The 16,523-nt window shown below is 41.7% G+C and overlaps 1 protein-coding gene across 3 annotated transcripts in view; it reads right to left on the reverse strand.

The window, feature by feature from the left end:
* SLC7A2 (solute carrier family 7 member 2) overlaps positions 1-16,072 on the reverse strand; it is a 74,174-nt gene extending 58,102 nt beyond the window's left edge. For 2 of the 3 annotated variants that reach the window (XM_027122695.1, XM_027122697.1), the window contains exon 1: positions 15,497-15,628. The gene's annotated coding sequence lies outside the window, so the exon portion shown is untranslated. Of the gene's footprint in view, positions 1-15,496; positions 15,629-15,974 lie in introns of those variants that run through there. The other variant, XM_027122696.1, reaches the window with a different exon arrangement.
* Positions 16,073-16,523: the final 451 nt, after the last annotated feature.

Consider the following 16,523-nt stretch of genomic DNA (forward strand, 5'->3'; position numbering starts at 1 on the left):
TTCATAAGCAAGGCCACTTACCACAGGCTTAGGGATATGAAAATAAAAAGTAATCATCGGGGTCATTCATTGCTCTTGTATTATGTTCTGGGCACTTGATATACATTATTTACTCCTCACACACCTCAGCGGAAATGTTGTCCAATCCTCAGTTGACAAAACTGAGGCTCAAAGATGTTAGGGAACTTGCTCAAAATCACAGACCTAGATTTGAACCCAAGGTCTGTGTAGCTTCAAAGTCCATGCCCTTTCCTCTATGCCACATAACCATTTCAGCACAAAGAAATGCAGAATTCTAGCTGTTCCCAGGCTCCTGGCAGCCCATCTAAGACCCAGCTGATGATGAAAGGCATCACCCAGATACCAAAAATATGTTCGGCAGACTTTGGAATTTTAAAACCTCATCTCCAACAGAGTCTAACCTTCCAAACTCATGAACCACTATTACCTTAAGATTGAAAGTATAATATTTATTAAAATATAAGCAATGGAGGGACTTCCCTGGTGGCGCAGTGGTTGAGAGTCCGCCTGCCGATGCAGGGGACACGGGTTCGTGCCCCGGTCCGGGAAGATCCCACATGCCGTGGAGCGGCTGGGCCCGTGAGCCATGGCCACTGTGCTTGCGCGTCCGGAGCCTGTGCTCTGCAACGGGAGAGGCCACAGCAGTGAGAGGCCCGCGTATCGCAAAAAAAAAAAAAAAATATATATATATATATATATAGGCAATGGGGAAAAATTTTTAAGGACCAATTAATTAACTAGGTAAGTATCATAACTGATGTCTGTATTAAAAATTCTAACATATATGAAAACTCATTTCTTCTAGCTACAAAAATTTCAAAGAATTTCATAAAAGAAGGCTTCCTGCAATAAAAAACTGAAGACTTTTACTACTTTTACAAAAACATATACCATTTTCTGAAACACTGTATTCATTTTACAATTTATCTAGTTCATTCCTTATCCATCTCTTGGGTTCTCAAATATCTCGTATTCTTAGTCCTCCCCACATGTCTGAATTCAGAACATACCCCAGAACAAATAAAGTCTTGGGCCCAGCAAATCACATGTTACATGCTTTCATTTTGCTTAGATTTTATTTCAAATGGCTTCTGATAATATCAGAGACCTTTCTCTTCTATTACCAAAAGTTTTTCTGTGGCCTCATTTTGTGCCCGGAAATAAATTGGTATAATTCAATAGAAGTCAGCATTATTCTCTCAATCCACAGAAGGAATCTGTTTGAAGGGATGAAAGGTGGAAATGAGCAGAGATATTATATTTTTTAATACATTATTTTAAGTTTTCATATAGAATTCCCATCTTAACTTTTTTTTTTCTTTTGGTTGTACCAGGTCTTAGCTGTGGCAGGCGGGCTCCTTATATGTGGCATGGGAACTCTTAGTCGTGGCATGCATGTGGAATCTAGTTCCCTGACCAGGGATAGAACCCCGGCCCCCTGCACTGGGAGCACAGAGTCTTATCCACTGTGCCACCAGGGAAGTCTCCCATCTTAACTTCTTAAGAGCACAGAACCCACTACTCCAATTCTTCAGTCCCCTGTTTCAAACTCCTCTTGGGTGTTGCTGTGGGGGAAGGGGTCTGAGCCCTGTTGGAAACCCTCCGAATGTAAGCTTCATGAGGGCAAGAACCTCGTTTGACTGCTTTGTTTACTGGTATATCCCAAATACCTAGAGAATGTCTGGCACATAGCAGCCACTCAAATATCTCCTGCATGGATGGATGCTTGGCTGTAGCTGCCGTCTTCTTAAATGCTGACCAAGTATGTCCAGTAAAGAGTGACCAGGGTAGGGTGAGGGGTCTGGAAGCCACGTCATGACTTGAAGGCAATTAAAGACAATGCAGGTATTCAGGTACGATAAGCAGGGAGGCAGCTGGGCCCCAGAGAGGGAACCCTGCTCTGAGTCTAGCCAATTAGCTCTGAGAGTTACCGGCCATGTGTCTGGGCAAGTCACTGGACTCTCAGTCTTCCCATCTTGGAAAGAGATGTTAAAGAAGTGATATAAGGGTTAAGTGAACAAGAAAAGTGCTGGGCAAAGAGCTTTAGAAAGATAGGTTGCTCATATTTCTACATTTTGCTTCTTTTCACTCTTGGGGTGGGGGAAAGCCTTAGCGAAGAGGTGACAGCTTTCTTTAAATATGTGAATGGCAATGTGTAAGAAGACAATGACTCCATATTATACTAGAAGATAAAACTACAAAAAAAGGATATAATATAAAAAAAGAGTAAGACACTGACCCAGTACAACGCATCACACCCTAATAAAGAGTGTTCCTGTCCATTAGAAGCTGCCTTCCAAGAAAGGTGTCAGATTTCTGTCATTTTAAAGAGAGGACAGGTGATTCAGAATGATTCAGAAATGTGAGGAACCAGGTCTAGTTAAAAGGGTATTAGCGGGCTTCCTGGTGGCGTAGTGGTTGAGAGTCTGCCTGCCGATGCAGGGGACGCGGGTTTGTGCCCCAGTCCGGGAGGATCCCGCGTGCCACGGAGCGGCTGGGCGCGTGAGCCGTGGCCACTGGGCCTGCGCGTCCGGAGCCTGTGCTCCGCAACGGGAGAGGCCACAACAGTGAGAGGCCCGCGTACCGCAAAAAAAAAAAAAAAAAGATTATTAGCTAAATTATCTGCCAGCTCAGATTCTATGATTTAATGATACAACTTCTTTTTTGTGGCTGATAAACTAAGTTTGTCATGATTCTCTGCAGATATAAACCAATAGTCAGAGAACAGGTAGTTCGTTTACACCAAAGTCCATATTGCCAAAAACCTCCCACCCCACTCAACATCCTCATCTTCCCAAAAAAGTGATAATCACGTAAGTTCACGGTGACTAGAAAATTTTAAAAACCCACAAGGTATTACACCATTACATATCCCCTATTCAGATCAAATAGATATTGATTTGGTAAACCTTTCTCAAGTTTAAAGGTTCACCTTATGCAACAAGCCTATTTTAGTATTCGCAACTGTAATTCCTCTGTCTCTCCCCTTCCCCATGTACCCCTGTATGGAATATTTAACTCTGAGTAGCGGGTAATAAAAACCTCTACCAATGTACCTACCTATCACACATAAAACAATCTTCTACAAGACCAGAAAAGAAAAGCTCTATCATTCACCCACATAGCCTAGAAAATCACAATATTAAATGCTGGGAATATTCAGATCACACAAATCACAAACAGGAGATTTTACCTTTCTCATTTCAGCAAAACTTATCCGTCTCCACTGCCTTTATCCTCACTACTGAATGCTTCCGAGACCTAAGGAAGTTGTGATTCATAATTTGAAAAAGTAGAATCTGTTTGGAGATGAGGCTTTAGTTGACCATTTTTACAAGAGAACATTTTTGGCTGAATGAAAGGATAATGAAGCTAGCCTACGAGACAAATACGAGCTCTAAGAAGCAGGGAGAGGACATTCTGCCAAGATTGAATTTTGCTTCCACTCAGAGTATCCTTAAAAGAATAGGGAAATCCGGAAAACCTGAAAATTGATGGGCGTCAACTCCCATCAATAGCTACTATATGGATATTTCCCAACCTCTTTCTTTCTATGTGTCTTTTTAAGAAAGGAAAATAGATTTGGAATTGCTTCATTTGCCAGTGTGTTCTGACATATTTAAAGGGATCTAGGATACAAATATGGGTTTTCTGGGCTGCAGTCTCATTCCACAATGCGACATTCTCACAATGTCAGGAACTCTGCTTGGTTCTGTGTAAATCTTTTATCAGTCACTCTTCCCAACTCCCAGTGTATGTTTTTGGGACACACGGTATTTTAAAATGGATTGCTCTCTGGTTCACAGTTCCCAACCATTCCTTACTATTTTGCACTAACCTGTTTCACTCATTTGTATCACATGCCTGTACCCAGGGAATTGGGAGCAAATCAACGGGAGACTGTGTGAGGTAAAGGAAGCCTCATGAATGTGCTCAGCTACTTTGCTCCCAAGCAATCCTGTAAGGGCAGAGCATGGACTCTTGCAGGGAAGAATCAAGATTATTACGTGCCTTTGATATTTACATGCTGTTTGTGGGTTGAGAGAAGCCCAGGATTTTCCTTTTTGACCTACACTGTTACATAGACGTTTGGGGGATTAAGAAAGTAAGGACAAAATGCTGATTGTTTTCTTCAGTTATAGATAGTCTCAACATTTTGTTTTTAAATATGAAAATATTATTATTTACGATACTAGTTAGGAAATTTTGACTCTCCTGCAGCTATGTCTGCACATGTACAATCTCCAGCTCACTCTTACATAGTACACATGCCTATGAGGAATGGTTAGGCATGTTTCTGCTTAAAATGAAATGTATAGGCTTCTTCTGAGCCTAGAATCTCATGATTTATTAAACTAGCAATGCATATATTATGCCTCTAAAGACATGAAAAATCCAATTCAGAAAATAATTACAGTAGAAGTTCTGTTGACAAGAATACTAGAGAAACATTACTTTCTCTGCCTTAAAACATTATTCTAGGGCTTCACTGGTGGCGCAGTGGTAGAGAGTCTTTCTGCCGATGCAGGGGACATGGGTTCGTGTCCCGGTCCGGGAAGATCCCACATGCCGTGAAGCGGCTGGGCCCGTGAGCCATGGCCGCTGAGCCTGCACGTCTGGAGCCTGTGCTCTGCAACGGGAGAGGCCACAACAGTGAGAGGCCCGTGTACCACAAAAAACAAACAAATATTATTCTACATATATCATTTTGGGGAGGGCAAAAAAATAAAGACTTTTGCATTCTTTTTTCCCCTTTTATTTCACTCAACAGAAATTATACTTAGTTCAATAAAATGAGCACCTTTCTTCTAATTCTTGAAACAGTCTGAATTCTGATTCATGCATACAAAATTAGAAGTGAAATTATATAGCTCCACTTTACTGATTTCTCTGGTCTAATATGTAATGAATTAAAATTGTATGTGATGAAGTAAAGCCCCATTCCTAAAACGAAAGACTCTTGAACTTTCAATCACCATTGGTACCAACTACTAAGCTGCTACCTGCACTCCTCACTAGTCAAGTTACCTCCACTTCGGTAATACCATCCTGCCCACCTTAGGCCACCATCATGTACACATTTCCCACCACACACAAGCATCGACCAACAACTATGAACAGGCCGGTGATGGTGAATCAATAGAAAGTCAAATATTGGATTGCAACTCTACTAAATTCTTTCAAAATTGGGATTAGCAAAATGATGTGGGTTCTTGAAACTTTAAGGCTTAAAATCCTTATAAAAATTAATTTACTACCAGTTCTAGTAGTTCAATGAGATAAACAGTTCCTTAGGCTTTCAAAGTCACTGGAACAATTTTTTTGCAAGCAGCTCATGGAACATACCCAGCATTAGCAAGGCAGTTAAGAATAGAAAAATACTTTAATTCACCAGAATAACTTTTAAAATGATAATACTAGGCTGTTTGTCCTTCACATTTCTTTCTTACTCTGTAGCAAAAAAGATCAGAATAATGTAAATATGCTATTCATTATTCAGAAAGTTCATGTGATCCATTTCAGTGAGATAAAATGCACCATCAACAGAAATTTTATGCAAAGTCTGTTCTTTTTTTGTTTGGTTCACTGAACTAAGTGCAAACCATCTGTTAGCTATGATATCAGAAAAAGCAAAAATTCAAACAGGTTTTTTTTTGAAAGATAGCACAACAGCACTCCAAACAGAACTTGTTTAAAAGCACCACTTACGAGGTATAAATCCTAATGACTTTAGATGGCTTAGAATCCATGTGTAAAGTCTTTTTATTTTTAGGTTAAGATTACATTTTTCCATTTTGGGGGCTAAAATATGCTATTTAATAAAAACTGTTCACATCACGAGCTTGTCGCTATTACTAAAATGTCTTATTCAAATATGTTAATTTCCAAGAAATTTTAAGATCAAAAACTTTCAAGTTAAAATTGTCTTTTGATCCCCACTTATAAAATTCCTACCACCTAAGTAGTGTATTATAGTGATTAGGATTTGCTTTTACACAAACGGAATGGCCTGGTATAAATGAGCGCTTTTGCTAAGTCAAAAAGCTTGAAATCACGTCTTCACTCTGCTCCTAGCTGTCCTGACCTCAGATGAGTTACAACTCTTAAGATCTCACTTTCTTAACTGTTAAAAGAGAGCTCTAAAATGTCATTCTCAGGAGGCTACTTCCTTTACAAACCTGCCTAGCACCGTGCTTGGTACACTTAAAGCCAAGAACTCAGTAACTGTCCATGACCACGGGGGCTGGAGGTGAAAGCTTCCAAACTTGAGAAACTGCCCACAAGACAGCTTTCGGTGTATTGTTAAGCTTAGGGAATGGAATACAAAACCTGCCGGCACGACAGTGTGTCACCATCCTTACAACGGTAGAACCAAACTTCCAGGATGCAGTGCCTTATTCATGTACTATCATCTAATGAAAAAATGATTTTGTTTTAAAGGTGGAACTCTAAGCTTCAGGAGAGTTTACAACAGGCACGTTTTCGAAGCTCTAGTACTACAAATTTTATCAACACCCACTGTTGTTTCTCCATGGCCTGTAAATGCGCTTTGTGCTGTTTTCTTGATGAATACTGCACACAGATCCGACTCCACCTACACAACCACCATGTCACAAATGTAATGCATGTAAAAGAGGGCCTTTTTGCAACAAAACCTTACAGATCTTAACCACTTACAAAACAAGTTTGGCAATGGATAAGAATTTCAGCAGAGAAACCAACTTAAAAATTCTTCACTCTGCTTTGCTATTATTCATTAGGCATGCTATTAAACAAACATGACAAGTAAAAGGAAAAGCTTTCAGTGAGTTATTTTATTTTATTTTTTTGCAGTACGCGGGCCTCTCACTGTTGTGGCGTCTCCCGTTGCGGAGCACAGGCTCCGGACGCGCAGGCTCAGCGGCCATGGCTCATGGGCCCAGCCGCTCTGCGGTATGTGGGATCTTCCCAGACCAGGGCATGAACCCGTGTCCCCTGCATCGGCAGGCATACTCCCAACCACTGCGCCACCAGGGAAGCCTTCAGTTAGTTATTTTATACTTTGAAAACTGACAAGGCTCTGCGGTGATGCTTACGTCTTTATTATGACCTCTTTAGTTCTATTAAACTATAAGTTTATTACATTTCAGAGATTTCTACAAGAAGATCCATGTCAGACTGACATTGAGCCATAAGGTTGGATTTCTAATGTCACTCGAAAGGTATTCCAATTTTAGATAAGAAAAGAGAGCACTGATTATTCTTATCCATTCTTTCTTTTTCTTCCCATTTGTGTATACTTCCCATTGTGTATACATACTCAATGATCTCAGTTTAACTTAGAATCAAATTTATTTCCTGGCCCACAGGTAGACATAGACATCTGTGAATCTCAGAATTTGGAGGAAAGAATTCTGAGAATTTTGGAGGAATTTGATGCTGGTGACAATTAAAGTCCAAAGTATCCCTTCAAGGCCAGGGAACTGCTTCCACCATGGCACAAACGGGAATTGTCATCACTGCGTCATTGTCCGGGCTCTTTAACTCAGAGCCCCCCACTGCCCCACCCGCCTCTGAACCCATCCTCAGCTCGTCCTCGGAGGCCACAAACAATGTTATATCAACAAGGGGAAAGGATGTATGACCGGGACGGCCCCATCCTGCCCCAAAGTGTTCTCTCCAAAGACAGTTTTCCCACAGGTTGAAATGGCTTCTGAGTTGCAGGGTTCTTTCTTATTCTGGGTTCCAGAGACCCTAGGTGTCCACTGGTTGGAATTCAGGGATTCTTGAACTCCCATGGGGTAGGGGCATTTTACATGCCTATGTGTGGTTCTTCTTTCTTCTACTGAAGTATAGACATTATTAGAATCAAAAGAATTTGACATCTTTGATATCTTTGTATATCAAAGAATTCTCAGTACTACAGGACTTATACCAAAGAACTGTTAAGTGCCATTAGTTCAAATACAGTTGATCAAAACTGTATGAAACTTGTCATGAAGCCTTTCATTAGAAAAGACATACGCCAATGTAATCTTTTCTTTTTCAACCTGAATCTCTTTAGTTCTCCCACCTGATTCACTTGTCCAGTCTTTTAGGAGGTACACAGTTACATTTCACAGACTGCTTAAACAGCATGGACCCCATGTTGTAAACATTAATATGATTCTACGAAAAAGAATATGACCTTGAATTTCTGCTCCAAATGTGTCTATGTAAATTCATAGTATAGGTTAAAAAGCCAAAGAGAGGAAACTATTCACTCTGAACACCATGAAGCTCCACAGAGACTAAAGTGGGAGCCCCACCGGCCTCTCTCATTCACCTCTTCAGACACATGCTCACACGGCACGGAGCTGGTGCTCAATACTTACTCCAAGTGCTGAGATGCACTAAAAACTCAGCAGTGCCCTCTAATTTCAAAGGGATGAAAAAACTGAACTCTCAGTAAGTTTTACACTTGGATGAAGGTTGTTTGTCCTTCTGTCAACTCCTTCCTGAAAGTCCAGATCGCTGCAAAATGTCAAAAACTAAAAGCTGAAACAGCAATTTCACTTCGCCTGATTAATCATAGTCAATTTGACTTCGTTTTCTAGCATGGGCTGCCTTGGAACAAAGGTAAATTCCTAATGTCACCGAAACACTCCAGTATGTTATTAAGCCCTTAGGATGGAGTGTCAAAGCTCACCCCAGGCTCCTTCTAAGTCTCACGAAAATATCTCCCAAACAATTGCTCAGATTACAACGGAATTAAATAAACCACTTAAATCTTTGTGTTGGATTGAAATACAAGTATAAAATTGTGTTGTTTAATATGATAATTAAAGCACATAAAAAATCTATACAGAGTAGCCTGAATTTTTTTGGACACAGGCTTTTCCCAGAGGAATTCATGTCCAAGTTGATACAAACTACAAGGAAGTTTTCATTTGGATTTTTATCAGGACAAGCACCTAAGCAAATTGCAAATATCCTGTGTACTATGAGCCCCATTGAAAAATAATAAGTATCCTTTGCTTCAAGATACCAGGAATGGGGCTTCCCTGGTGGCGCAGTGGTTGAGAGTCTGCCTGCCGATGTAGGGGACATGGTTCGTGCTCCGGTCCGGGAAGATCCCACATGCCGCAGAGCGGCTGGGCCCGTGAGCTATGGCCGCTGAGCCTGCGCGTCCGCAGCCTGTGCTCTGCAACGGGAGAGGCCACAACAGTGAGAGGCCTGCGTACCGCAAAAAAAAAAAAAAAAAGATACCAGGAATGTTATGGAAGTGAATATAAAGGAATTTTAGGAGGAAAAAAAATCACTGTCTAAAGAAAGCTGTCCTTCTGAACGAAAGGAAAATTTCATTCAGTACAGATGTTCTCTACTTGAAGGAAAAACACAAAGGAGACATTTGTGAAAATTTTATTTACTAATTTATTTAGGGGAAATTTAAATTTTTATTTATTCATATATCATTTTAAAATCATAATACAGTGAATATCCACCCACCACCCAACCCAAGAATCTAAAATGGGTAATATTTATTGGCCATACATGAGCCAATAATGGCATGACAAAGTGTACTGCAAACAAAGAATTATGATTAAAGGAATTCTGAGCATCTGAGGTCCATTAAACAAAAACCCTATGAAGTGATTTTTACCTAGTAGAAATGGATTCACCCCAGGAGTCCTTTAAATAGAGATTTGCCTATTACACTGAGAATGTAAATCAATTCCCTGTTCCCCCACACACATACCACCTCTTGGGAACAATTATCAGATTTTTTTTTTAAAAGGTACATTCACAAGAGCCTGAAACCTGGAAGGTGAAGCAGTGGTACCCAGTTGCACATCTTCATTAAAAACCCTCCTTGTACAATAGAAGAGCTATGTTGAATATGACAGTAAATATATTTTTGGTTAAATAATTTATTTTAGAACATTTTTTTCTTCTTCTAGGTCAATGGTAGGAACTGAACCGAATGTGTTTCCTTCTAACAAAAGAACTTTCCCCTCTCTAACAAGTAATAGAAAAGTATCTCTTCAGCAACCAGCATTTTTTTTATCAGTCCTTTGTCCATTCTAAACTGAAAGCCAAGACTGGAACCAACACTAACTGTAGCTGGGGACTGCTTTCCTGGATTTCAGAGGGACTCCTGCAGGAGAAGCAAAAGTGGGAGGGATGGCTGAAGACCTCTTACGATTTTTACATTCCTGACAAGGCCCCTTATGGGTTTTAAACGCACTAAGTTTGTATAAATGCACTAAACTTAACCAACATAACACTCAACTGTCAGAGTGAGAAGTTAAGATAATCTCATGTTCTTAATTTGACTGCACTTTTGGAATGACTTTATTCTTCAAATTGTCCACCTAAAATATAATCTCCTAATGTGTTTTAACTTTCCTCTAAGACCTTTCAGAATAGTTTGAATTCTCAGTTAAACATCATAATTTTCTTGAGTGTCAGGGTAATAAATGACAGACAGTTCTGCCAAATGATTAATAAGTATTATTGCCCCCTCCCAAATGCAAATTTTTGTGAATAAATGCTCAGCCAGAACTCAAGTCTAAGTGATCCAAGTTTCACCAAAGAGCAACTGGAGGAGGAAGAGTGATAGTGGTTTTAACACCAATAATAGTAACTGTAATGGTGATGACAACAGTACCTTAAATTGATGGAGCATTTAGTCTATGTCAGGAACACAACACACATTATAAAAAAGAGAAGTTTAGGGCTTCCCTGGTGGCGCAGTGGTTGGGAGTCCACCTGCCGATGCAGGGGACACGGGTTCGTGCCCCGGTTCGGGAAGATCCCACATGCCGCGGAGCAGCTGGGCTTGTGAGCCATGGCCGCTGAGCCTGTGCGTCCGGAGCCTGTGCTCCACAATGGGAGAGGCCACAACAGTGAGAGGCCCGTGTACCGCAAAAAAAAAAAAGTTTAGAACACACTGTTACTTCTCCTTCTGATACCTTCAGCTTTGTGTATGGCTCAGTCAAATGGCAGCTTTATCATTCTCTTCCTACTGTGTGTGTACTCGTTAACTCCTTCACTGGTGGTCAAAGCCCACAGAGACAAAGTCATTGATTTATTCTTCGCTTCTCTACAGACTCTCGATCTGGGCTGTATATATTTATAACACATATTCATCCAAAATGGATTAGCTAACCTCCGATCATGGAAGACTCCAAATGGATCATCTCCTAGGATATTCTTAGAATCAAAGTCATATTTCCTATTCCAAGGGAATCCCAATGTATCAAAACAGTGTTTCAGTAATTTGTTTGTACATACAATTGCTAAAAACTATGATTTCGCATGCTAGTTTCACAAAAATCAAATTCAGCTGTTTCCACCAAATGGATGCATTTTTTTTTTTTTTTTTTTTTTTTAAGAAACCAGCAGGATGAATGGGGGCTGGTGAGGGAGAAAATCCAAAGGATACAGATACTTTGGAAAAATACAATTTGCATGTGATACAGAGATGACTTCCCACCCCACCACTCAAATATATTTCAAATTCTAGAGATTTTAGTGTGATTTTTTTAAAGTAGAAATCGAATTGCATTCTGAAAAATCTTCCCCGAGTTCACATTGAGGAAGTAAACAAATAAGGCTGAACATGCAAAGAGAACCAATTTTTTCCTTACGGTTCAATATATAATGACTGTTAATTCCACTAGTAACTATCACCATTATCATCGTTTACCAGATGACAGCTGGATATCCAGAGCCAAGTGAAGAAAAGAGCCTAACCCGTCAACTTTTATCTTCTAATTATAAGTTACCAACTCAGATAACATCTCCCTGCCCACAAAGGAGTAGAATGAATAAAAAGTGAGCTTGAAGGTTTATGTTAAACTTGACTTTTTGAAAAGACAAGCATCTGTTTTTAAATGGAAAGATCCATTAAAATCAAAAAAAAGATGGGCAACAGTAGAAGCATAAAATGAGCATCTTAATTACAGTACTGTTCAGCATCCCTGGCGACATCAAGCTCTATCCACGGTGATCACTAGGTCTCCACTGGAAGGAAGTGGGCTTTGATGGCATAAACAGCATTGTATTAGGTATGACTGTATGAAGACTTTTAAAGCCTTTGATGAAACCAGAGTGGGCGAAGGAAAGAAAAGAATTTTCCCCACAACTGTGGGAAAAACTAGCAAGAATCAACAAGGAACATAAAAATTCTTTGTTGTGTATTGTTCATAAAATATTCCAAAAATGAATATAACATAGTCAGGGCTTTTTTTTTTTTTTAAACTCCTAGAAGAAAGGTTATGAAATGTTCTTATCTCATCCACCTCACTGCCGAATCCCAGATGATACAAGTTCTGAACAGAGGCGCTAGTTAGTATGCAGTACTAGAATAGGTGTGAATGTATGGGTTTTATTTTTGTATTTTTTATTTTATTTTTGTAGTGGGATAAGGAGAAGGCATAAAATTAAATACATGACATTTGCAGTACTAAGTCATCACAGAGGACACCCAGCTGATGTTTCAATCTTGGATGTAAGAAACTTCAAGATTTTCAACAAACCATTCATGTTCGTACACACCCAGAAAAACCGAGAACCACAGACTTTTCGGAGGAGAGATATTGGAAGTAAAAGTCTAAATATGAATAGAAGAGATGTGACCCACATATTCAAATCCAGACTTTTAAACAAAAACCACATTAACTCAAACCTTAAGTCAACACTAATTGTACTTACCAATGAGAAGGTTAACAATGGCAGCAGAGGCCATTCTCAGAAACATTTAAGGTTTGAAAGAGTCCACAAGCACTTGAAAAATAATAGCATACTGCTTATTTCCACAGATTAATATATAACAGTTATTTTTACTAAATTGGACAAAAAAATTAGTAGGTAAGTCATGCTCTGATTATCTTAACTCAGCTAGTTAGAGCCTGATCAACTAGTTAGAGTCTGGTGGAAATGAACCCCCAGTTGTTGCTTTGGTTTTGTCCATAGCATCTGCAACATTTCCACGGACACCACTTCTTAGAAAATAGCCAGAAACGCAATGAAAGGAAAATATAAGAGTCAGGACAAATTTGTTACTACCAGTAAAACAGAAATGCCAAAGCACATGTGCTTTTGATGATGGAACAGAAAGTAACATCATCTTCATATTTCAGAGAATGTGTTCCTTGTTTGCTTCCTGGTGTAGAGAGTACTGAAGTCATCTGTTTATAGGTGTTGTTACTTTACATAAAATTACAACAAAATAAATAACTACTCTTAAAATCCATCAATGGAGGGTTTCCGGAATATAAAAATAATTGTAGAATCTCTCCAAAATTGGAGCTGCACACTACTTTTCGATGTCTAATGCTGAGTACAGAGTAGGGACTCAGTACTTTCCAGTGAAGGAATATACCTTTGAAGACAGACATACACCCTTTCTTAAAGTATTAAAATCAGTGGCGTTCACTCAACAATAAGGAGCACATGTTATGTGCCACACATTGTGTCAGCCTGTAGAATGAAAAACTATTAAAACAGAAAACAATGAAAAGAACAATATCATTATTTTTTTCTTATCCAGGCTATATTTACATGGTTTTGAATATTCAGATAAAGGTGTAGGAATAAGTTAACCACTTAAGTCCTCAAAATCATTTAGACAAGAGGTATCATGTAACTGAAATCTTAGTTAACTGAGTTTTTCAGTGTTCAGTTGGGTGACAAAACATCCAAATGGGCACATGTTACTAAGTATGTGAATATTCAGAAATCTACTCAACTGAAAATGTTGCTTTTGTTCTAAATGTCTGACATGCAGTAAGTCTACAAGAAGCCAGTCCATGAAATCGATGTGTTCATATCCTGTTTGGGGAAATAATAAAACAAATAGCAACCTACCGGTATCTTCAAGGTTCTGTTTTGAAAGTTGGTCACTGAAGGGCATCAAAATAAAACAAGCAGATGGCTCTGAACACTTAAAAAATACATACATGTATAGAGAGACAGATATGGATATATGGAGCAGCAAGCAAATATAACAAAACAGAAGGGAAGACAGAAACTAAGCTAAATAGAGAAATCACAAAGAAAAACTATGAGGGAGAGTCCATTTGAAAAAGTAGGGCCAAAAAAGAGAAGAAATGGCCACAGACAAGTGCTCCAGGTCTGGCCAGAAGAGCCAGGAGAACCAATGATAAATTACGCAAGGCAGCCTGAGAAGAGAACAAGGTAGGCCACCTAGAAAGGAGACTAGGCACCTCCACTCTGAGAAGGTGAGCAGGTTTGCAGTAGAAAGCAAGAAACATGAACTTTAAAATCCTTCGGACACATATGTCCCAATGACAAAAACATATGAGTGTACAAGACGAAAAACTCCAGAGTATTTTCAGACTTTTAAAACTCCAGCAGGTACCATGTCTTCCCTTCCAGCCTCTAAATCCAGGGATAATGATTAGAGACTTTGGAATCAAAAGGGCTTTAGTAACAGGTTAAGCTAAACGAGGCCAAGGATTCTGTGAATTGAATCCTTGCAGATACCATGCAGAGTTTTACTCTGGTTTCCAAGGCCACGGCACACCCAAAAAGACTAGGTAAGGTAAATGACATTCCCCTAATCAAGGCACAGAGCAGAAACCAAATGAGGGGCAAGGGAGGAAACCTGAAAACTCCTAATAAATAATGTGGCTTCCAGAGTCATCCAGAGTAGCTAACTAGCAGCTTTTCAGGGAGAAATAAAAATGCATATGTTCTATTTCACTGAGAAATCATTCCATGTCCAGCTTTAGTGAGATTAAAAGAAAAAAAGGATTTAATATTACAAAAAGGAAAAAGCAACCATAAACATATAATTAGCATATTCTTACCCTGTACATCTTCTAGAAGAAGATCACAAGCACAAATGTTTGCAATTTCCTGAGGAAATAATTATTATTAATGCTGAGGGGGAAGAGAAGTGACAGAGGTTCTAAAGACTGCCTAGGGCAAGAGTAAAAAAGCATCAAGTGGGAAGCCACAGACACACTGACTTCGTATCTCAAGTCCCGCCGGGATTCAGATAGCTCTACTTGAATAAAATCTGACGATATCCCCTAGTTAAAAGGATGAGTGTTTCTGTAGAAACGACTAGATAAATCTTATCCCCAGTCTAAAAACTGCTTTTTTAGGCAGTTCTGCATAAATATTTGAGAGTTTGAATATTTGAACATTTTTACTCCTGAAATCTGGGTACTGTTTGCACTTCAAAAGACTTATATAACTCTGTGAGCGGATTTCTTTTCAATATCTTTAAGATACAATCTCTGAAAATGTTAGTCCTTGGATTGGATATACGCATACCCAGAACTTGCAAAGCTCTCCGGAGGAACGGGTACTCTGGGGTTGACCGGCAGAGTTCCTAAACGTCAAGAATGGTATTTGGAGTTCAAGGTTGAAGGCGGCATGAAATAGGCTTAAAAGAGTATAGCCCATCTCAAAAGGGTTTAAAGCTGCACCCCATTACTTAAAAAATACCCCAAACAGACAGCACGACGAGCCATTTTACCTGTCCTACCAGTCCCGGGCAGGTCGGGGTGTGAAAAGACTTCCAGAGCTCCGAGCGGTGTCCTATATGTAACCCAAGAGCCTCAAGCGAGCGGCAGGCGACTTCGGGGACCCGCCAGTGCGCAGGGCGGGGTGGGGAGGCCCGGCCGGTCCTCCCGCACGAGGGTGCCCAGGGCCCCTCGGGACCAGGGCGGCCAAAGGGAACCGCGGCGTCGCCGTGCCAGGCCGCCTACCGGCCCCCACGACCCGCACGGCGGCCGCGGATCCCGACGCCCTGGGGGCCGCACGGGGCGAGGCGAAGCCCGGAGCGCGGCCCCGGGACTCTCCGTCTCCGAGGGGCCGGAGCGCGGCCTCCAGGCAGCTGCGCGCAGCTGGACGCGGCCCCGGGCGCCTCCGCCCCAGCCCTATCCCTCCGGCTCGGCGCCCAGGCCGCCCCTCGCCTGCGGCCCCTCCGCGCCGCCCGACCCTCGGCAACTTACTGGGGCAGCGCGAGGGCCGCGACGAGGGGCCGGGGATGGGCGAGTGGCAGGAGAGTGTCGGGGCTCGCGGCTCGGGGAGGCTGCTGGAGCGGCCGCCGCCTCGCTGGTCCGCGCCGAGACTAGCGCCGGGGCCGCCGCGCTGCAGAAGGCGGGCTGGGCAGGTGGGCGCAGCTTGTGTAGCCGCGCGGGGGGCGGGGCCTGGCCGGGGGGCACCGCCTCCCCCTCCCCCCTTCCTCCCCCTCCAGACCCGCGCTCGCCGACCCCCCACCCGAGCCCGCCTCCCGCCCCGACAGTCCAGGCCACGCTGCCAGCCCTCGGGGTAGGAGGGTCGGGCTGCAGCGCCGCGGAGTCTGTCTACGGCCCGGTGCACTTGGCCGTGCGCTCGGCCGGGGCTAGGCCCGTGGGCGCCGGCGGGCGGGGAGGCCGAGCTCTGCCGGGCGGCGAATTCTTGCTCTCCCTGGAGGTCCCAGCCTCAGGCGCATCTCCGAGGCTGCTTCTAAGTAGAGTTCCTCTAAGTGGGATTTTTGTCCCCGATTTATTTTTTATTCT

Source organism: Aethalodelphis obliquidens, unplaced genomic scaffold (assembly GCF_003676395.1).
Source record: "Aethalodelphis obliquidens isolate GAN/ISIS:26980383/991018 unplaced genomic scaffold, ASM367639v1 scaffold25, whole genome shotgun sequence".
NCBI classification, from domain to species: Eukaryota; Metazoa; Chordata; class Mammalia; order Artiodactyla; family Delphinidae; genus Aethalodelphis; species Aethalodelphis obliquidens.